The sequence below is a fragment of the Pseudophryne corroboree genome, chromosome 2 (assembly GCF_028390025.1).
Source record: "Pseudophryne corroboree isolate aPseCor3 chromosome 2, aPseCor3.hap2, whole genome shotgun sequence".
In the NCBI taxonomy this organism is placed as follows: Eukaryota; Metazoa; Chordata; class Amphibia; order Anura; family Myobatrachidae; genus Pseudophryne; species Pseudophryne corroboree.
In genome coordinates, this window is record NC_086445.1 from 965354320 (window position 1) to 965374373 (window position 20054).

The 20054-nt window shown below is 46.1% G+C and overlaps 1 long non-coding RNA gene across 1 annotated transcript in view; it reads left to right on the forward strand.

Annotated features, from left to right (window-relative positions):
• Positions 1–20054, forward strand: part of LOC135050156 (uncharacterized) — an 876439-nt gene that overhangs the window by 463372 nt on the left and 393013 nt on the right. The window contains exon 7 of the long non-coding RNA XR_010241558.1: positions 11889–11927. This is a non-coding gene — a long non-coding RNA (uncharacterized LOC135050156). The remainder of the gene's footprint in view (positions 1–11888; positions 11928–20054) is intronic.

The following is a 20054-nucleotide window of genomic DNA, read 5'->3' on the forward strand; positions in this document are numbered from 1 at the left end:
CGCAATGCGCGTGCGTGGTGTATGGGTACAAAGAGCATCGTGGTTTTGCACAGGTTCTGGTGACGCTTTCAGCCGCACTGGCGGACGCAAGAAGATTGACAGAAAGTGGGAGTTTCTGGGTGGCAACGGACCATTTTCTGGGAGTGTTTGGAAAAACGCAGGCGTTTTCAGGCATTTGCTGGGCGGGTATTTGACGTCATTACCGTGTCATTCGTCGCAGCAATCATCGCACAGAATAAGTAACTACAGGGCAGGTCTTGTTCTGCACAAAATGTGTTTGCAGCCGCTCGGCTGCACAGGCGTTCGCACTCCTGAAAAGCGAAAATACACTCCCCCGTGGACGGCGACTATGCGTTTGCACGGCTGCTAAAAGTAGCTAGCGAGCGATCAACTCGGAATGAGGGCCAGTGACCGGGAACCCCAATTAGTTCACTGTCCGCTGCCGCTGCGCTCGGCACAGGTTACCGTTCCCAATTGTAGTCCACGTGGATCATAAAGTATGAAAAAGTAAAAAAAATGAAAAAATAAAAAAACTCATGTCGACCTTTTGTCATGTCAACATGGAACATAGAAACATAGAATTTGACGGCAGATAAGAACCACTTGGCCCATCTAGTCTGCCCCTTTTTTTTTTATCCTTTAGGCAATCTCAACCCTTTTTGAACCTTAATTCTTTGTAAGGATATTCATATGCCTATCCCAAGCATGTTTAAATTGCTCTACAGTCTTAGCCTCTACCACCTCTGATGGGAGGCTATTCCACTTATCCACTACCCTTTCTGTGAAGTAATTTTTCCTTAAATTTCCCCTGAACCTCCCCCCCTCCAGTCTCAGTGTATGTCCTTGAGTTCTAATACTTCTCTTCCTTTGTCGACCCAGAGTCCCTGTCGACTTGGAAACCCTGTCGACCTACTTACTGTCGACCAATAGTGGTCGACCTAGACAGTGTCGACCAACTTACTGTCGACCTAAAAACTGGATCCCGTTTTTTTTATCTGTGTCTGTATATACAGTAGTATACCCTATTCCTTACTTTAGTGGACTCATGTACTGTGGATTGTGCTTCAGTTACATGTTAGAATACATTCTTGTAATAGTCACACCCAGGTAACATCAAGGATAAGTACTCGCCGGGAATAGTTTAGCATACAATATGATGTTTTGATTAAAATTGCTAACATTTTTAAAGGCTCCCAGCAGACTGCGTAATAAGGACTGTTTTGATTTAGTAGATGATAGATGATGTGAATTGCAGATCATTGGCTTATTTTTGTAAAATGTCTTTTCCATTTGAATTTTGATTGTGCGTGTTGCAAATTGCACGTACACTAATTGCAGTTGCATATACACAGAGGCGTAGCGTGGAGACATGACACTCGGAGCAGGGTCATGTCACGGCACCCCCACCCACACATACATACATAGATTCACACACATTTAGGCACAGACATACATAAACACACAAATATACACAGATATACACACACACACACACACACACACACACACACAAACACACAAATATACACACACACACACAGATATACACAGACATACACACAGACAGACATACATACATAAATACACACATATACTCAAACATACTGTAAACAAAGATATATATATATATATATGCACACACATAAACACACACATACATGTATACACATTAGCACACAGACATATACACACACATTTACACACGAACACATTTACACACAAACACAGACATATACACATAAACACACAGTATACACAGACATAAACACACAGTATATACACACATTAATTCTCACCAAGAGGGCAGCAGCAGAGCAGCTCCTCGTTTCAGCCTGGAGTGGCGGAGCTTCTATGTGATTGACAGGCTGGGCCTTGTGGGTATGAGGAAAGGACTGAAGAAAGGGAAAGGGTGGCCACCACACTGCCTGCATGGTCCAGATCACTGAATGCAGATCCCTGACAGCCATGAAAGTTCTGCTGACAAGCCTCCAAACCTCCCCTCTTCCCTAACAACACACCACTCTGCACTGCACTGCACTGGACTCTCTGTACTGTGCAATCAGTGATATGGAACTTGCAGGCAGTGTGGTGGCCACCCCTTCCCTCTCTTCTAGTAATTTCTAGAGATGAGCGCCTGAAATTTTTCGGGTTTTGTGTTTTGGTTTTGGGTTCGGTTCCGCGGCCGTGTTTTGGGTTCGAACGCGTTTTGGCAAAACCTCACCGAATTTTTTTTGTCGGATTCGGGTGTGTTTTGGATTCGGGTGTTTTTTTCAAAAAACCCTAAAAAACAGCTTAAATCATAGAATTTGGGGGTCATTTTGATCCCAAAGTATTATTAACCTCAAAAACCATAATTTACACTCATTTTCAGTCTATTCTGAATACCTCACACCTCACAATATTATTTTTAGTCCTAAAATTTGCACCGAGGTCGCTGTGTGAGTAAGATAAGCGACCCTAGTGGCCGACACAAACACCGGGCCCATCTAGGAGTGGCACTGCAGTGTCACGCAGGATGTCCCTTCCAAAAAACCCTCCCCAAACAGCACATGACGCAAAGAAAAAAAGAGGCGCAATGAGGTAGCTGTGTGAGTAAGATTAGCGACCCTAGTGGCCGACACAAACACCGGGCCCATCTAGGAGTGGCACTGCAGTGTCACGCAGGATGGCCCTTCCAAAAAACCCTCCCCAAACAGCACATGACGCAAAGAAAAAAAGAGGCGCAATGAGGTAGCTGTGTGAGTAAGATTAGCGACCCTAGTGGCCGACACAAACACCGGGCCCATCTAGGAGTGGCACTGCAGTGTCACGCAGGATGGCCCTTCCAAAAGACCCTCCCCAAACAGCACATGACGCAAAGAAAAAAAGAGGCGCAATGAGGTAGCTGTGTGAGTAAGATTAGCGACCCTAGTGGCCGACACAAACACCGGGCCCATCTAGGAGTGGCACTGCAGTGTCACGCAGGATGGCCCTTCCAAAAAACCCTCCCCAAACAGCACATGACGCAAAGAAAAAAAGAGGCGCAATGAGGTAGCTGTGTGAGTAAGATTAGCGACCCTAGTGGCCGACACAAACACCGGGCCCATCTAGGAGTGGCACTGCAGTGTCACGCAGGATGTCCCTTCCAAAAAACCCTCCCCAAACAGCACATGACGCAAAGAAAAAAAGAGGCGCAATGAGGTAGCTGTGTGAGTAAGATTAGCGACCCTAGTGGCCGACACAAACACCGGGCCCATCTAGGAGTGGCACTGCAGTGTCACGCAGGATGTCCCTTCCAAAAAACCCTCCCCAAACAGCACATGACGCAAAGAAAAAAAGAGGCGCAATGAGGTAGCTGTGTGAGTAAGATTAGCGACCCTAGTGGCCGACACAAACACCGGGCCCATCTAGGAGTGGCACTGCAGTGTCACGCAGGATGTCCCTTCCAAAAAACCCTCCCCAAACAGCACATGACGCAAAGAAAAAAAGAGGCGCAATGAGGTAGCTGACTGTGTGAGTAAGATTAGCGACCCTAGTGGCCGACACAAACACCGGGCCCATCTAGGAGTGGCACTGCAGTGTCACGCAGGATGTCCCTTCCAAAAAAACCCTCCCCAATCAGCACATGATGCAAAGAAAAAGAAAAGAAAAAAGAGGTGCAAGATGGAATTGTCCTTGGGCCCTCCCACCCACCCTTATGTTGTATAAACAAAACAGGACATGCACACTTTAACCAACCCATCATTTCAGTGACAGGGTCTGCCACACGACTGTGACTGATATGACGGGTTGGTTTGGACCCCCCCCAAAAAAGAAGCAATTAATCTCTCCTTGCACAAACTGGCTCTACAGAGGCAAGATGTCCACCTCATCTTCACCCTCCGATATATCACCGTGTACATCCCCCTCCTCACAGATTATCAATTCGTCCCCACTGGAATCCACCATCTCAGCTCCCTGTGTACTTTGTGGAGGCAATTGCTGCTGGTCAATGTCTCCGCGGAGGAATTGATTATAATTCATTTTAATGAACATCATCTTCTCCACATTTTCTGGATGTAACCTCGTACGCCGATTGCTGACAAGGTGAGCGGCGGCACTAAACACTCTTTCGGAGTACACACTTGTGGGAGGGCAACTTAGGTAGAATAAAGCCAGTTTGTGCAAGGGCCTCCAAATTGCCTCTTTTTCCTGCCAGTATAAGTACGGACTGTGTGACGTGCCTACTTGGATGCGGTCACTCATATAATCCTCCACCATTCTATCAATGTTGAGAGAATCATATGCAGTGACAGTAGACGACATGTCCGTAATCGTTGTCAGGTCCTTCAGTCCGGACCAGATGTCAGCATCAGCAGTCGCTCCAGACTGCCCTGCATCACCGCCAGCGGGTGGGCTCGGAATTCTGAGCCTTTTCCTCGCACCCCCAGTTGCGGGAGAATGTGAAGGAGGAGATGTTGACAGGTCGCGTTCCGCTTGACTTGACAATTTTGTCACCAGCAGGTCTTTCAACCCCAGCAGACCTGTGTCTGCCGGAAAGAGAGATCCAAGGTTGGCTTTAAATCTAGGATCGAGCACGGTGGCCAAAATGTAGTGCTCTGATTTCAACAGATTGACCACCCGTGAATCCTTGTTAAGCGAATTAAGGGCTGCATCCACAAGTCCCACATGCCTAGCGGAATCGCTCCCTTTTAGCTCCTTCTTCAATGCCTCCAGCTTCTTCTGCAAAAGCCTGATGAGGGGAATGACCTGACTCAGGCTGGCAGTGTCTGAACTGACTTCACGTGTGGCAAGTTCAAAGGGCATCAGAACCTTGCACAACGTTGAAATCATTCTCCACTGCACTTGAGACAGGTGCATTCCACCTACTATATCGTGCTCAATTGTATAGGCTTGAATGGCCTTTTGCTGCTCCTCCAACCTCTGAAGCATATAGAGGGTTGAATTCCACCTCGTTACCACTTCTTGCTTCAGATGATGGCAGGGCAGGTTCAGTAGTTTTTGGTGGTGCTCCAGTTTTCTGTACGTGGTGCCTGTACGCCGAAAGTGTCCCGCAATTCTTCTGGCCACCGACAGCATCTCTTGCACGCCCCTGTCGTTTTTTAAAAAATTCTGCACCACCAAATTCAAGGTATGTGCAAAACATGGGACGTGCTGGAATTGGCCCAGATTTAATGCACACACAATATTGCTGGCGTTGTCCGATGCCACAAATCCACAGGAGAGTCCAATTGGGGTAAGCCATTCCGCGATGATCTTCCTCAGTTGCCGTAAGAGGTTTTCAGCTGTGTGCGTATTCTGGAAAGCGGTGATACAAAGCGTAGCCTGCCTAGGAAAGAGTTGGCGTTTGCGAGATTCTGCTACTGGTGCCGCCGCTGCTGTTCTTGCGGCGGGAGTCCATACATCTACCCAGTGGGCTGTCACAGTCATATAGTCCTGACCTTGCCCTGCTCCACTTGTCCACATGTCCGTGGTTAAGTGGACATTGGGTACAGCTGCATTTTTTAGGACACTGGTGACTCTTTTTCTGAGGTCTGTGTACATTTTCGGTATCGCCTGCCTAGAGAAATGGAACCTAGATGGTATTTGGTACCGGGGACACAGTACCTCCAACAAGTCTCTAGTTGGCTCTGCAGTAATGATGGATACCGGAACCACGTTTCTCACCACCCAGGATGCCAAGGCCTCAGTTATCCGCTTTGCAGTAGGATGACTGCTGTGATATTTCATCTTCCTCGCAAAGGACTGTTGAACAGTCAATTGCTTACTGGAAGTAGTACAAGTGGGCTTACGACTTCCCCTCTGGGATGACCATCGACTCCCAGCGGCAACAACAGCAGCGCCAGCAGCAGTAGGCGTTACACGCAAGGATGCATCGGAGGAATCCCAGGCAGGAGAGGACTCGTCAGAATTGCCAGTGACATGGCCTGCAGGACTATTGGCATTCCTGGGGAAGGAGGAAATTGACACTGAGGGAGTTGGTGGGGTGGTTTGCGTGAGCTTGGTTACAAGAGGAAGGGATTTACTGGTCAGTGGACTGCTTCCGCTGTCACCCAAAGTTTTTGAACTTGTCACTGACTTATTATGAATGCGCTGCAGGTGACGTATAAGGGAGGATGTTCCGAGGTGGTTAACGTCCTTACCCCTACTTATTACAGCTTGACAAAGGGAACACACGGCTTGACACCTGTTGTCCGCATTTCTGGTGAAATACCTCCACACCGAAGAGCTGATTTTTTGGGTATTTTCACCTGGCATGTCAACGGCCATATTCCTCCCACGGACAACAGGTGTCTCCCCGGGTGCCTGACTTAAACAAACCACCTCACCATCAGAATCCTCCTGGTCAATTTCCTCCCCAGCGCCAGCAACACCCATATCCTCCTCATCCTGGTGTACTTCAACACTGACATCTTCAATCTGACTATCAGGAACTGGACTGCGGGTGCTCCTTCCAGCACTTGCAGGGGGCGTGCAAATGGTGGAAGGCGCATGCTCTTCACGTCCAGTGTTGGGAAGGTCAGGCATCGCAACCGACACAATTGGACTCTCCTTGTGGATTTGGGATTTCAAAGAACGCACAGTTCTTTGCGGTGCTTTGCCTTTTGCCAGCTTGAGTCTTTTCAGTTTTCTAGCGAGAGGCTGAGTGCTTCCATCCTCATGTGAAGCTGAACCACTAGCCATGAACATAGGCCAGGGCCTCAGCCGTTCCTTGCCACTCCGTGTGGTAAATGGCATATTGGCAAGTTTACGCTTCTCCTCCGACAATTTTATTTTAGGTTTTGGAGTCCTTTTTTTACTGATATTTGGTGTTTTGGTTTTGACATGCTCTGTACTATGCCATTGGGCATCGGCCTTGGCAGACGACGTTGCTGGCATTTCATCGTCTCGGCCATGACTAGTGGCAGCAGCTTCAGCACGAGGTGGAAGTGGATCTTGATCTTTCCCTAATTTTGGAACCTCAACATTTTTGTTCTCCATATTTTAATAGGCACAACTAAAAGGCACCTCAGGTAAACAATGGAGATGGATGGATTGGATACTAGTATACAATTATGGACGGGCTGCCGAGTGCCGACACAGAGGTAGCCACAGCCGTGAACTACCGCACTGTACTGTGTCTGCTGCTAATATATAGACTGGTTGATAAAGAGATAGTATACTCGTAACTAGTATGTATGTATAAAGAAAGAAAAAAAAACCACGGTTAGGTGGTATATACAATTATGGACGGGCTGCCGAGTGCCGACACAGAGGTAGCCACAGCCGTGAACTACCGCACTGTACTGTGTCTGCTGCTAATATATAGACTGGTTGATAAAGAGATAGTATACTCGTAACTAGTATGTATGTATAAAGAAAGAAAAAAAAACCACGGTTAGGTGGTATATACAATTATGGACGGGCTGCCGAGTGCCGACACAGAGGTAGCCACAGCCGTGAACTACCGCACTGTACTGTGTCTGCTGCTAATATATAGACTGGTTGATAAAGAGATAGTATACTCGTAACTAGTATGTATGTATAAAGAAAGAAAAAAAAACCACGGTTAGGTGGTATATACAATTATGGACGGGCTGCCGAGTGCCGACACAGAGGTAGCCACAGCCGTGAACTACCGCACTGTACTGTGTCTGCTGCTAATATAGACTGGTTGATAAAGAGATAGTATACTCGTAACTAGTATGTATGTATAAAGAAAGAAAAAAAAACCACGGTTAGGTGGTATATACAATTATGGACGGGCTGCCGAGTGCCGACACAGAGGTAGCCACAGCCGTGAACTACCGCACTGTACTGTGTCTGCTGCTAATATATAGACTGGTTGATAAAGAGATAGTATACTCGTAACTAGTATGTATGTATAAAGAAAGAAAAAAAAACCACGGTTAGGTGGTATATACAATTATGGACGGGCTGCCGAGTGCCGACACAGAGGTAGCCACAGCCGTGAACTACCGCACTGTACTGTGTCTGCTGCTAATATATAGACTGGTTGATAAAGAGATAGTATACTCGTAACTAGTATGTATGTATAAAGAAAGAAAAAAAACCCACGGTTAGGTGGTATATACAATTATGGACGGGCTGCCGAGTGCCGACACAGAGGTAGCCACAGCCGTGAACTACCGCACTGTACTGTGTCTGCTGCTAATATAGACTGGTTGATAAAGAGATAGTATACTCGTAACTAGTATGTATGTATAAAGAAAGAAAAAAAAACCACGGTTAGGTGGTATATACAATTATGGACGGGCTGCCGAGTGCCGACACAGAGGTAGCCACAGCCGTGAACTACCGCACTGTACTGTGTCTGCTGCTAATATATAGACTGGTTGATAAAGAGATAGTATACTCGTAACTAGTATGTATGTATAAAGAAAGAAAAAAAAACCACGGTTAGGTGGTATATACAATTATGGACGGGCTGCCGAGTGCCGACACAGAGGTAGCCACAGCCGTGAACTACCGCACTGTACTGTGTCTGCTGCTAATATATAGACTGGTTGATAAAGAGATAGTATACTCGTAACTAGTATGTATGTATAAAGAAAGAAAAAAAAACCACGGTTAGGTGGTATATACAATTATGGACGGGCTGCCGAGTGCCGACACAGAGGTAGCCACAGCCGTGAACTACCGCACTGTACTGTGTCTGCTGCTAATATATAGACTGGTTGATAAAGAGATAGTATACTCGTAACTAGTATGTATGTATAAAGAAAGAAAAAAAAACCACGGTTAGGTGGTATATACAATTATGGACGGGCTGCCGAGTGCCGACACAGAGGTAGCCACAGCCATGAACTACCGCACTGTACTGTGTCTGCTGCTAATATATAGACTGGTTGATAAAGAGATAGTATACTCGTAACTAGTATGTATGTATAAAGAAAGAAAAAAAAAACACGGTTAGGTGGTATATACAATTATGGACGGGCTGCCGAGTGCCGACACAGAGGTAGCCACAGCCGTGAACTACCGCACTGTACTGTGTCTGCTGCTAATATATAGACTGGTTGATAAAGAGATAGTATACTCGTAACTAGTATGTATGTATAAAGAAAGAAAAAAAAACCACGGTTAGGTGGTATATACAATTATGGACGGGCTGCCGAGTGCCGACACAGAGGTAGCCACAGCCGTGAACTACCGCACTGTACTGTGTCTGCTGCTAATATAGACTGGTTGATAAAGAGATAGTATACTCGTAACTAGTATGTATGTATAAAGAAAGAAAAAAAAACCATGGTTAGGTGGTATATACAATTATGGACGGGCTGCCGAGTGCCGACACAGAGGTAGCCACAGCCGTGAACTACCGCACTGTACTGTGTCTGCTGCTAATATATAGACTGGTTGATAAAGAGATAGTATACTCGTAACTAGTATGTATGTATAAAGAAAGAAAAAAAAACCACGGTTAGGTGGTATATACAATTATGGACGGGCTGCCGAGTGCCGACACAGAGGTAGCCACAGCCGTGAACTACCGCACTGTACTGTGTCTGCTGCTAATATATAGACTGGTTGATAAAGAGATAGTATACTCGTAACTAGTATGTATGTATAAAGAAAGAAAAAAAAACCACGGTTAGGTGGTATATACAATTATGGACGGGCTGCCGAGTGCCGACACAGAGGTAGCCACAGCCGTGAACTACCGCACTGTACTGTGTCTGCTGCTAATATAGACTGGTTGATAAAGAGATAGTATACTACTAATATTATATACTGGTGGTCAGGTCACTGGTCACTAGTCACACTGGCAGTGGCACTCCTGCAGCAAAAGTGTGCACTGTTTAATTTTAATATAATATTATGTACTCCTGGCTCCTGCTATAACCTATAACTGGCACTGCAGTAGTGCTCCCCAGTCTCCCCCACAATTATAAGCTGTGTGAGCTGAGCAGTCAGACAGATATATAATATATATATATAGATGATGCAGCACACTGGCCTGAGCCTGAGCAGTGCACACAGATATGGTATGTGACTGACTGAGTCACTGTGTGTATCGCTTTTTTCAGGCAGAGAACGGATATATTAAATAAACTGCACTGTGTGTCTGGTGGTCACTCACTATATAATATATTATGTACTCCTGGCTCCTGCTATAACCTATAACTGGCACTGCAGTAGTGCTCCCCAGTCTCCCCCACAATTATAAGCTGTGTGAGCTGAGCAGTCAGACAGATATATAATATTATATATAGATAATAGATGATGCAGCACACTGGCCTGAGCCTGAGCAGTGCACACAGATATGGTATGTGACTGAGTCACTGTGTGCTGTGTATCGCTTTTTTCAGGCAGAGAACGGATTATAAATAAAAGTGGTGGTCACTGGTCACTATCAGCAAAACTCTGCACTGTACACTACTGAGTACTCCTAATGCTCCCCAAAATTAGTAAATCAAGTGTCTAAACGGAGAGGACGCCAGCCACGTCCTCTCCCTATCAATCTCAATGCACGTGTGAAAATGGCGGCGACGCGCGGCTCCTTATATAGAATCCGAGTCTCGCGATAGAATCCGAGCCTCGCGAGAATCCGACAGCGTCATGATGACGTTCGGGCGCGCTCGGGTTAACCGAGCAAGGCGGGAAGATCCGAGTCGCTCGGACCCGTGAAAAAAAACATGAAGTTCTGGCGGGTTTGGATTCAGAGAAACCGAACCCGCTCATCTCTAGTAATTTCCTCCTACCCAAGATCCCGATGCAGTGAGCCGGCGCCTTCTGTCCCCAGCGGCGCCTGGAGCTCAAGCTCCACTTGTTCCACCCTCCCTACACCCCTGCATATACAGTATCATGTTATAATTGTAAAACATTCTAATGATATAGCTAGTGTAGGCATATGGACAGGCACACAGAGCATTTATTAATATGCCCCTAACATCGGCCGCAAGTTAGATATAATATGCTTCTTATTGCAGCAATAAAAAGAAAATCGTATTGCCAGTTGTTTTCCAAATATTATTGCCAAGATTAATAAGCGATACTCAATATGATTCATTACTGGCCTGACTTTACTTCACCTATCGCTTCAGCGGACCAGTTTCTTTTGGCTTAAGCGGACCATACACTAGGACAATATCGTGTACGAATGTACGATTTCGACGCATTGTGTGCACATCGTGAATGTTTGGGTATGATTACGATGCGATGTGCGGTCCCGCAGGTCGAATGTCGCGTCCGCTGATCATACGTGCAGCCCATATTACCCGTCCTAATGGTATGCACATCGTACCATGTTTAATGCACATACGATGCATCGTTCGATGGAACATTCGATCAGTGTCATTTTGAGTGGCATTTTTTTTCAAGGTGATCACGTGCTTTTTGTGAGGCATATGATCGCTCGATAGATCGTATACTTCATCGTATGCACATCTGTGTCCAAAACCTCCCAAATCGTGTGTCCAGCGCTCCCAGGGGAATTAAAGAGAAATCGTGACTGGAATCAGATCGGATGCTGGTCGTCCTAGTGTATGGACAATGTTGGGGGGGAAGGGGGGGGGGACTGTATAAAAATGTATTTCAGTTATCAAAAAATAAAAAAAGAATCAAACTGGATTTAAAATATTCAAAGTAATAATACTAAAGATCATTTAAAATGAAAAACTATTTTTATATATGCTCGTTTTTTTTCTCTTTAGCTGATAAGTACATATTCAAGCAATAGACCGTAATGTACTCTGCTAATACGTATTGTTACATAATTCAGTTAAGACTAAAATGCCTTATGCCAAAAATTATTGTGCTTATTTTTTAAGTGTAAATAAAAAAATAAAAATAAAAAACTTTTTAAGCATCTCTTCTTAGATATTCTCTGAAATTGATCCAAATGCCATTAAGTACAATGTTATTGCCACTGTATTAATAACATGATATTTCTTCTTTTCCTCTAGGGTGAAGTGATAAAGAAGCATAAGGGAACATGGGAATTGGTAAGTAGCTAGTTAAAACTGTTATTTATGATACATTTGTGGAACATCTGTTTTCTTGTGTTCTTGGGTAATGTTGTTAGGGAAAATACCTTTTCTGGGATACAGTATGCTACTTCACTTCTACTGTAGGAAAGTTCAATATGTCCTTGAAGAGGTAAAGTGACCTTAGGGTGATGTCTTGTATATTCCACTGAACCTGATGTTATTTCCGTGTATTGTAGAATGAATGGATTCTGTGGCTCTCTGTGCATACTATAACACTTAGGATGTTGGTCTCGCTATGTATTCTATTGATAGTTTAAAGTCAGTGGTTTTCGTGCTTGTGAAAGTAGTTCATCTAAAACTAATGTTATGCCTATTAGCCAGGGCTGTACCTAGGACTATGAGAGAGGAGCTATTGGCAAGGGCACAAATTTGCAAGGGTGCTCTGGCATCACAAGGGAACCGCTCCTGGGTGTTACCTTCGGAGGGTGTGACACCAAAATGCCGGCACCTCCACAGTGACAGGAACCAGGTGCTGCAGGGTGACATTATCCTGCAGCAACCAAATCCTGTCTCTTTGAGGCACAAGTCTCTAAGGGGATGTTGGGCACGGCCCTGAGTGATGTAACTGGGGCATCTTCCTGCGTGTTGGCAGTGGGGGACTCCCACAAGACCACACCCCTTTATCCAAGGTCATGCCCTCTTTCATCCACACATGAGGGGATACTATTGGCAACAGTGGGTGTCACCAACTGCGGTGCCATCACTGCAAGGGTGAATAAATATTTTAGGTTAATTTGGTCACAGTTGAGGACTAGTGGTCGTTATTGATTCTTCTTGTCCCAGGCGCTAACAATTGTTGTTGCAGACTTGCTGTCAGCAGTACATGGTAAAAAATTATGGGTCTCACCCTTGATGCCTTCTTAAGACTTCTAAATGTTCTAAATCTACTTAACGTATTATTCAGAAATTTTGTATTAAATCGCGTCTGCTTCTAACTCAGAATCAGCCCCATAATGGGATAAATGTAATAGCCTCCAAGTTGCAGGCAACCATGACATTTTGGGTTGGCCATCAGTGGATTAAAACCATTCACGGGGAACCATCAATGGTTTCACCCACCAATGGTCATCCCTGCTCTATTACTCACTGGGCTGTGGGCAAATTAGAGCCTGGGGCAGGGCTTTGTTGGAGCATGGGGGTGGACTCTCTACCATCGATGGTGGAGAACTATTGGATTCCCACCATCAATAGTAAAACCATCTAACATTGGTAGTTAACTATTGATGGTTTGTGAAGCCATCAATGGTTGATGGCCAACCCTACTGTAAATTTTGTTTGCCTGGTGCCATTATAAGGGTACATTAAATAATCACTTGATAGAACATAATACTGTATTTCCACCTACATTAATAGTTTTATTTCTAAGGTTCTCCTACCCCTGTAATAGAGGAGTGGCAGATCAATTTTATTCACTAATATTAAAAGGTGGCAGATTCATTCACAGAAAAGTGTCCTGCTATGGTCCTCCTTCCTTTTCCTGCTTATTATATATTTCAGTATAGTTGTATTTCACATCCAGATTTACATTTTGACAACTTTGTTGAATTTTGGACTGAATCTGTTCTTGATCTTAATGCACAGGTTCTCAAACTCGGTCCTCAGGACCCCACACGGTGCATGTTTTGCAGGTCTCCTCACAGAATCACAAGTGACATAATTAGCTCCACCTGTGGACCTTTTAAAATGTGTCAGTGAGTAATTAATACACCTGTGCACTTGCTGGGTTACCTGCAAAACATGCACCGTGTGGGGTCCTGAGGACCGAGTTTGAGAACCACTGTCTTAATGCATACTTGCCTACTGTTTGATGCTCCTCTCTGGAAAAACCTCAAAGAGGAGATGCAGCTGTCCACTTTAGTGGTAGGGGGGCTCGTTAGGCTGTGCTCCATTACGGGAAAATGAGGACCATGAGAACCAGCGATTCCAGGTATTCTCTTCCCGTTTTGCCCACTTCACTAGGAAATGGGCAGGGTGCAAGAGATCCAGCCAGGGATGTGGGGGACTACCCGGAAAATTGTGAGTCTCCTGTAACTTCCAGGAGAGTAGTTTTGTCGCAATGCAGTGATTAAGCTAATTTGGGAAATTAGCTGCAAATCTGACTATTTAGGAAATTGAAATAATTTTATAAATATTTATTGTTGATCATTTCTATGCTAAAACTGCTATTACACGTTACTGATTTTTGTCTTTTACATCAGTGAAAGATCATTAGTAGATTTTTATAATATATGGTTATACTGTATGAATGTATGTTTAATTTAAGCGCTGTTTTTTTCTATTTTATATATTCTTGGTCTTGGAGACTGACTTTCCCTTAGTCAAACAGTAACTTTGATGGGTAAAAGGCCCTTTGGTAATGCCTGATAACCTACCCACTTAGTATACCATTTGTAAAATACAGGGACATTGAGGGTAACTAACATTTCTCCTTGAAAATATGCAATAAACCTCACAGACATTTTCTTTGACTGTCAATCTTTACATAGACTGCTGAATGGTTGCCATTTCCACCTTTGAATAATAATTGAGATTCCACATGCTGCAAGGTAAAATTTGACACCCCCAAAAATAAAAAACTCATGTCGACCTTTTCACGTGTTGACCATTTCCATGTCGGCATTTTGACCAGGTCGACCTTTTCACCATGGCGAACCTGTGCATGTTGACTGTTTGGTGCAGACCTAGACACTGTCGACCTCTGACTGTCAACCCATTGACCCATAACTATTGGCGGAGAGAGCACCTCAAGACCTAAAACAAGAAAACCACTACTACCATTCTTTCCCATAACAATAAACCGACAGCCAACAAAATAATAATGAAAGTGAAGGAAGGTGGGAAAGTCTGAATATAACTCCAATTAAAAAAATAGTATAATGCACAAACCACACATCCAAATCACCCTTCAAATCCTGATAGGCCAGGGTAGAGAGAGATGCTATATCCCAAACCCAAGCCTCCTAACAAAATTAACCCCAGATGCTAACTGCACGCTGACACATCCTCGGCGTTTAAATTCCGTCAGATATATTAAATGTTTTCTCTAACGTCCTAAGTGGATGCTGGGGACTCCGTAAGGACCATGGGGAATAGCGGCTCCGCAGGAGACTGGGCACATCTAAAGAAAGCTTTAGGACTATCTGGTGTGCACTGGCTCCTCCCCCCATGACCCTCCTCCAAGCCTCAGTTAGATCTTTGTGCCCGAACGAGAAGGGTGCACACTAGGGGCTCTCCTGAGCTTCTTAGTGAAAGTTTTAGTTTAGGTTTTTTATTTTCAGTGAGACCTGCTGGCAACAGGTTCACTGCACCGAGGGACTAAGGGGAGAAGAAGCGAACTCACCTGCGTGCAGAGTGGATTGGGCTTCTTAGGCTACTGGACATTAGCTCCAGAGGGACGATCACAGGCCCAGCTTGGATGGGTCCCAGAGCCGCGCCGCCGGCCCCCTTACAGAGCCAGAAGGCAGAAGAGGTCCGGAAAATCGGCGGCAGAAGACGTCCTGTCTTCAACAAGGTAGCGCACAGCACTGCAGCTGTGCGCCATTGCTCTCAGCACACTTCACACTCCGGTCACTGAGGGTGCAGGGCGCTGGGGGGGGGGCGCCCTGAGACGCAATAAAAACACCTTGGATGGCAAAAAAAATGCATCACATATAGCTCCTGGGCTATATGGATGCATTTAACCCCTGCCAGAATACATAGAAAAACGGGAGATAAGGCCGCCGATAAGGGGGCGGAGCCTATCTCCTCAGCACACTGGCGCCATTTTCCCTCACAGCTCCGTTGGAGGGAAGCTCCCTGGCTCTCCCCTGCAGTCACTACACTACAGAAAGGGTTAAAAAAGAGAGGGGGGCACTAATTAGGCGCAGTACTATTAACTATACAGCAGCTATAAGGGGAAAAACACTTATATAAGGTTATCCCTGTATATATATAGCGCTCTGGTGTGTGCTGGCAAACTCTCCCTCTGTCTCCCCAAAGGGCTAGTGGGGTCCTGTCCTCTATCAGAGCATTCCCTGTGTGTGTGCTGTATGTCGGTACTTTTGTGTCGACATGTATGAGGAGAAAAATGATGTGGAGACGGAGCAGATTGCCTGTAATAGTGATGTCACCCCCTAGGGGGTCGACACCTGAGTGGATGAACTGTTGGAAGAAATTACGTGACAGTGTCAGCTCTGTATAAAAGACAGTGGTTGACATGAGACAGCCGGCTACTCAGCTTGTGCCTGTCCAGACGTCTCATAGGCCGTCAGGGGCTCTAAAGCGCCCGTTACCTCAGATGGCAGATATAGACGCCGACACGGATACTGACTCCAGTGTCGACGGTGAAGAGACAAATGTGACTTCCAGTAGGGCCACACGTTACATGATTGAGGCAATGAAAAATGTTTTACACATTTCTGATAATACGAGTACCACCAAAAAGGGGTATTATGTTCGGTGAGGAAAAACTACCTGTAGTTTTCCTGAATCTGAGAAATTAAATGAGGTGTGTGATGATGCGTGGGTTTCCCCCGATAATAACTGATAATTTCTAAAATGTTATTGGCATTATATCCTTTCCCGCCAGAGGTTAGGGTGCGTTGGGAAACACCCCCTAGGGTGGATAAAGCGCTCACACGCTTGTAAGGGCTCTACCCTCTCCTGAGATGGCCGCCCTTAAGGATCCTGCTGATAGAAAGCAGGGGGGTATCCTAAAATGTATTTACACACATACTGGTGTTATACTGCGACCAGCAATCGCCTCAGCCTGGATGTGCAGTGCTGGGTTGGCGTGGTCGGATTCCCTGACTGAAAATATTGATACCCTAGATAGGGACAGTATATTTTTGCCTATAGAGCATTTAAAAGATGCATTTCTATATATGCGTGATGCACAGCGGAATATTTGCCGACTGGCATCAAGTCTAAGTGCGTTGTCCATTTCTACCAGTAGAGGGTTATGGACACGTCAGTGGTCAGGTGATGCGTATTCCAAACGGCATTTGGAAGTATTGCCTTATTAAGGGGAGGAGTTATTTGGGGTCGGTCTTTCAGACCTGGTGGCCACGGCAACAGCTGGGAAATCCACGTTTGTACCCCAGGTCGCCTCTCAACATGAGAAGACGCCGTATTATCAGGCGCAGTCTTTTCGTGGACAAGCGGGCAAAAGGTTCCTCATTTCTGCCCCGTGACAGAGGGAGAGGAAAAAGGCTGCAGAAATCAGCCAGTTCCCAGGAACAGAAACCCTCTCCCGCCTCTGCCAAGCCCTCAGTATACGCTGGGGCTTTACAAGCAGAATCAGGCACGGTGGGGGGCCCGTCTCAATGAATTTCAGCGCGCAGTGGGCTCACTCGCAAGTAGACCCCTGGATCCTTCAGGTGATATCTCAGGGGTACAAATTAGAATTCGAGACGTCTCCCCCTCGCCGTTTCCTAAAGTCGGCTTTACCGATGTCTCCTTCTGACAGGGAGACAGTTTTGGAAGCCATTCACAAGCTGTATTCCCAGCAGGTGATAATCAAGATACCCCTCCTGCAACAGGGAACGGGGTATTATTCCACACTGTTGTGGTACCGAAGCCGGACGGCTCGGTGAGACCGATTCTAAATCTAAAATCTTTGAACACTTACATACAGAGGTTCAAATTCAAGATTGAGTCACTCAGAGCAGTGATTGCGAACCTGGAAGAAGGGGACTACATGATGTCTCGGGACATCAAGGATGCTTACCTTCATGTCAAAATTTACCCTTCTCACCAAGGGTACCTCAGGTTTATGGTACAGAACTGTCACTATCAGTTCAGACGCTGCCGTATGGATGGTCCACGGCACCCCGGGTCTTTACCAAGGTAATGGCCGAAATGATAATATTCCTTCAAAGGAAGGGAATTTTAGTTATCCCTTACTTGGACAATTCCCTGATAAGGGTAAGATCCAGGGAACAGTTGGAGGTCGGTGTAGCACTATCTCAGGTAGTGTTGCGGCAGCACGATTGGATTCTCAATATTCCAAAATCGCAGCTGGTTCCGACGACTTGTCTTCTGTTCCTAGGGATGATCCTGGACACAGTCCAGAAAAAGGTGTTTCTCCCGGAGGAGAAAGCCAGGGAGTTATCCGAGCTAGTCAGGAACCTCCTAAAACCGAGCCAAGTCTCAGTGCATCAATGCACAAGGGTTCTGGGTAAAATGGTGGCTTCCTACGAAGCAATCCCATTCGGCAGATTCCACGCAAGAACTTTCCAGTGGGACCTGCTGGACAAATGGTCCGGGTCGCATCTTCAGATGCATCAGCGGATAACCCTGTCACCAAGGACAAGGGTGTCCCTCCTGTGGTGGTTGCAGAGTGCTCATCTTCTAGAGGGCCGCAGATTCGGCATTCAGGACTGGGTCCTGGTGACCACGGATGCCAGCCTGCGAGGCTGGGGAGCAGTCACACAGGGAAGGAATATCCAGGGCTTATGGTCAAGCCTGGAGACATCACTTCACATAAATATCCTGAAGCTAAGGGACATTTACAATGCTCTAAGCTTAGCAAGACCTCTGCTTCAAGGTCAGCCGGTGTTGATCCAGTCGGACAACATCACGGCAGTCACCCACGTAAACAGACAGGGTGGCACAAGAAGCAGGAGGGCAATGGCAGAAGCTGCAAGGATTCTTCGCTGGGCGGAAAATCATGTGATAGCACTGTCAGCAGTATTCATTCCGGGAGTGGACAACTGGGAAGCAGACTTCCTCAGCACGACCTCCACCCGGGAGAGTGGGGACTTCACCCAGAAGTCTTCCACATGATTATAAACCGTTGGGAAAAACTCGACAGGTATTGCGCCAGGTCCAGGGACCCTCAGGCAATAGCTGTAGACGCTCTGGTAACACCGTGGGTGTACCAGTCAGGGTATGTGTTCCCTCCTCTGCCTCTCATACCCAAGGTACTGAGATTGATAAGATGGAGAGGAGTAAGCACTATATTCGTGGCTCCGGATTGGCCAAGAAGGACTTGGTAACCGGAACTTCAAGAGATGCTCACGGAGGATCCGTGGCCTCTACCTCTAAGAAGGGACCTGCTCCAGCAAGGACCCTGTCTGTTCCAAGACTTACCGCGGCATGGCGGTTGAACGCCGGATCCTGAAGAAAAAAAGGCATTCCGGATGAAGTCATCCCTATCCTGAACAAAGCCAGGAAGGATGTAACCGCAAAAACATTATCACCGCAATTGGCGAAAATATGTTGCGTGGTGCGAGGCCAGTAAGGCCCGACGGAGGAAATTCAACTGGGTCGATTCCTACATTTCCTGCAAACAGGAGTGTCTATGGGCCTGAAATTGGGGTCCATTAAGGTTCAAATTTCGGCCCTGTCAATTTTCTTCCAAAAAGAACTAGCTTCAGTCCCTGAAGTTCAGACGTTTGTAAAAGGGGTACTGCATATACAGCCTCCTTTTGTGCCTCCAGTGGCACTTTGGGATCTCAATGTAGTTTTGGGTTCCAAAAGTCACATTGGTTTGAACTACTTAAATCTGTGGAGTTAAAATATCTCACATGGAAAGTGGTCATGCTGTTGGCCCTGGCCTGGGCCAGGCGCGTGTCAGAATTGGCGGCTTTATCCTGAAAAAGCCCTTATCTGATTTTCCATTCGGACAGGGCGGAATTGAGGACTCGTCCTCAGTTTCTCCCTAAGGTGGTTTCAGCGTTTCACCTGAACCAACCTATTTGTGGTGCCTGCGGCTACTAGGGACTTGGAGGACTCCAAGTTGCTAGACGTTGTCAGGGCCCTGAAAATATATGTTTCCAGGACGGCTGGAGTCAGGAAATCTGACTCGCTGTTTATCCTGTATGCACCCAACAAGCTGGGTGCTCCTGCTTCTAAGCAGACTATTGCTCGTTGGATTTGTAGCACAATTCAGCTTGCACATTCTGTGGCAGGCCTGCCACAGCCAAAAATCTGTAAATGCCCACTCCACAAGGAAGGTGGGCTCATCTTGGGCGGCTGCCCGAGGGGTCTCGGCTTTACAACTTTGCCGAGCAGCTACTTGGTCAGGAGCTAATACGTTTGTAAAATTCTACAAAATTGATATCCTGGCTGAGGAGGACCTGGAGTTCTCTCATTTGGTGC